The sequence below is a fragment of the Gossypium arboreum genome, chromosome 2 (genome assembly GCF_025698485.1).
Source record: "Gossypium arboreum isolate Shixiya-1 chromosome 2, ASM2569848v2, whole genome shotgun sequence".
Taxonomy (NCBI): Eukaryota; Viridiplantae; Streptophyta; class Magnoliopsida; order Malvales; family Malvaceae; genus Gossypium; species Gossypium arboreum.
The window spans coordinates 80,891,792-80,894,713 of NC_069071.1; the positions used below are offsets into that span (position 1 = coordinate 80,891,792).

Consider the following 2,922-nt stretch of genomic DNA (forward strand, 5'->3'; position numbering starts at 1 on the left):
AAATCCTCAATAGCTACCATGGCCGAAAGTTCTAGTCATCCCAAAATTCAAAATTCTTAGCATGGGCTACCTAGAGGATTTGATGACTAGTTCAAATCTCAAACCATTTAACATACTTATCAAAATATATAACATTACCACCATTTTTCTTTAACCTCTACCATGGCCGAATGTTCATATCACCATCCATTTCAAAGATTTCGGCATGGTTAAGTAAGGGACTTAGAATCTAGCTTAAACCATGCTAAGATTTTAAAGGAATAGCTTGAGTTTCTTACCTTAATGAAGGCCTACCATGACCGAATGGCTCCTCCTCTTCCTCTCTTAAAATCGACCAAGAAGAAAACATGAGAAAGACTCCTTTGTTTCTTTTCTCTTTTCCTTATTTTATTTACTTATGTTATAAAATATAAGCTACTAACTAATAATTAATACATATTATGTGCATATAAGCCCATCATGGCCGGCCACTACTTATGATATATGGGAAATTTGACATGCAAACCCCTCATTTTTGCATGTATGATCCACTAGTCATCACACATTTCCCCATCATACTTCCAAAGTTTACTACTAGGTCCTTTCTAGTGAAATTCACATTTATAACTCTAAATCAAAACATCAAAAATGTCACACATGAGTTAACACATATTATAGGCATCAAAATAAATTTTAAATTATTTTTATGCCTCGATTTTGTGGTCCCGAAACCACATTCCGACTAGGGTCATTTTAAGGCTGTCACAGCTGACCTATCTAAGTTTCGAGCCTTTGGATCGATGCTTGTTGATTTTTAAGTGTTGTCTCGGTATTCTGAAAATGAGTTTCTGACACCGAGATGAATTTTGTTAGCATCTCCTCAAGATTCGGCTTTTTCTCTTGTTGGTAGGGTGGTTGTTGGAAGCTTGGAGGTGGAGGTGGTTACTGATTTCTTTGGCCTCACCATGAGAAATTTGGGTGGTTCCTCCAACCTGCATTGTAAGTATTACTATAAGGATTATTTTGAGGTCAAAGATTATTACCCATGAATTTAATTGCTTGTTCTCCATGTTATAGCCATAGGGTGGGTAATCTGGATTGCTCGATCCACCTCCACTTGCTTCGCACTGCATTACTAGGTGAACCTGTGAAGAACTAAGAAAACTATCAATTTTCTTATTCAAGAGTTCTACCTGATTAGAGTGCATGGTGAGCGAATCGACGTTATAAACGCCGTCTACTTTTGTTGGCTTTGTCCTCATGACTTGCCACTGATAATTATTCAGTGACATCTCTGCTATAAATTCATAAGCATCTTTAGGTGTCTTATTATTGATAGTTCCACCAGCGGCTGCGTCGATCATCTGTCGAGCTAAAAGATTCAGGCCATTATGAAATGTTTGAACCTATAGCCAGAGTGGTAACCCATGGTAAGGGCATCTTCTTAAGAGGTCCTTGTATCTCTCCTATGCATCGTAGAGTGTTTCTAAATCCATCTGCACAAAAGAAGAGATATCATTATGTAATTTAGCCATTTTAGCCGGCAGAAAATATTTTAATAAAAACTTTTCAGTCATTTGTTCCCAAGTAGTGATTAACCCTCGTGGTAACAAATTCAACCACTGTTTAGCTTTGTTTCTCAATGAAAAAGGGAATAACCGAAGGCGAATGGTGTCATCAGAAACGCCATTAATTTTAAATGTATCACATAGTTCCAAAAAGTTTGCCAAGTGAGCATTGGGATCTTTGTCCTGCAAACCATCAAACTGAACAAATTGCTGTATCATTTGAATTGTGTTAGGTTTCAGTTCAAAAGTATTTGTAGCTACAGCAGTTCTAACTATGCTCGATTCAGTTCCTGTTAAAGAAGGTTTAGCATAATTATATATAGTGCGCGGAGTAGGATTCTGATTAACAGCAATCGCAGGAGGTAGCGGATTTTCTTGGCTTTCAGCCATCTCCTCGGTTGTGGTTGAAGTATCATCCTCTTGCTCTTCCTCTGTGTATCGTAAGCTTCGCCTTATTTCACTTCAGTTTTTACGAACTATGCGATTAATCTCACTAACAAACAGTAATGGTCTCGACGGGTTTTTTCTAGTCATACACTATAAAAACCTTCTAGGAACGAAGAAAAGAAAAATTAGAAAAGAAAATAAAAATTTAAATTGCAAATAAAGTAAAATGGCTAAAGTAATAAAAATTGAGTGTTCCTAGTATCCTAGTTCCTCGGCAACGGCGCCAAAAACTTGATACGTAATATTCGCGACAGGTTTTAAATATTTATAATTAACCATTCTTGAAACTAACTATTATCACAATGAAGGCAAATGTACCTATCGAAGAGTAGTATAGCTTTAGCAAGACCGGATTGTTGAACCCAAAGGAACCAAGAGTACTAGTAATTACCTTCTTTTTATTATCTAGCCTAAAAATTAAGGGATTTGGTTATCTAAACTAACTAAACTAAGAGTGCACAGAGAGAAATTGGGGAAAAGCTTTTGGGAAAACTCGATTGATTAAGACAATACCCAAGTAAAAATCCACCTAGACTTCACTTGTTATTTGACTCTGAATCAGATGATTTATTCATTTGACTTGATCCGTAGAAATCCCTAAGTTTTATTATTATCTCTCTCGAGACTAATAACGTTTAACCCTAGGTTGATTAATTGAAATCTCTTTCTAATTAACACCTAGTGTTGCATTAGCTCGATCTATAGATCCTTTTATTAGGTTTCACCCTAATCCGGCAAAATCTTATCACCCTATCTCTATGCGTGCAATCAACTCCACTTAATTATGACAAATTTACTCTTAGACAGGGTCTATTCCTCCTCTAAATTAGAGCATTAATTTGAATCAATATCCTGGAATATAAAAACAAGAATTAAGAACACATAATTAAGAACAAGTCAAATATTTATCATACAATTCAGATAATAA

At 35.8% G+C, this 2,922-nt stretch overlaps 1 non-coding gene across 1 annotated transcript; it reads left to right on the forward strand.

Annotated features, from left to right (window-relative positions):
• The first annotated feature begins 1,401 nt into the window (after positions 1-1,401).
• LOC128289922 (small nucleolar RNA R71) lies at positions 1,402-1,507 on the forward strand. Its single transcript, XR_008279563.1, has one exon. It is a non-coding gene; the product is annotated as a small nucleolar RNA R71 (small nucleolar RNA).
• The last annotated feature ends 1,415 nt before the right edge of the window (positions 1,508-2,922 follow it).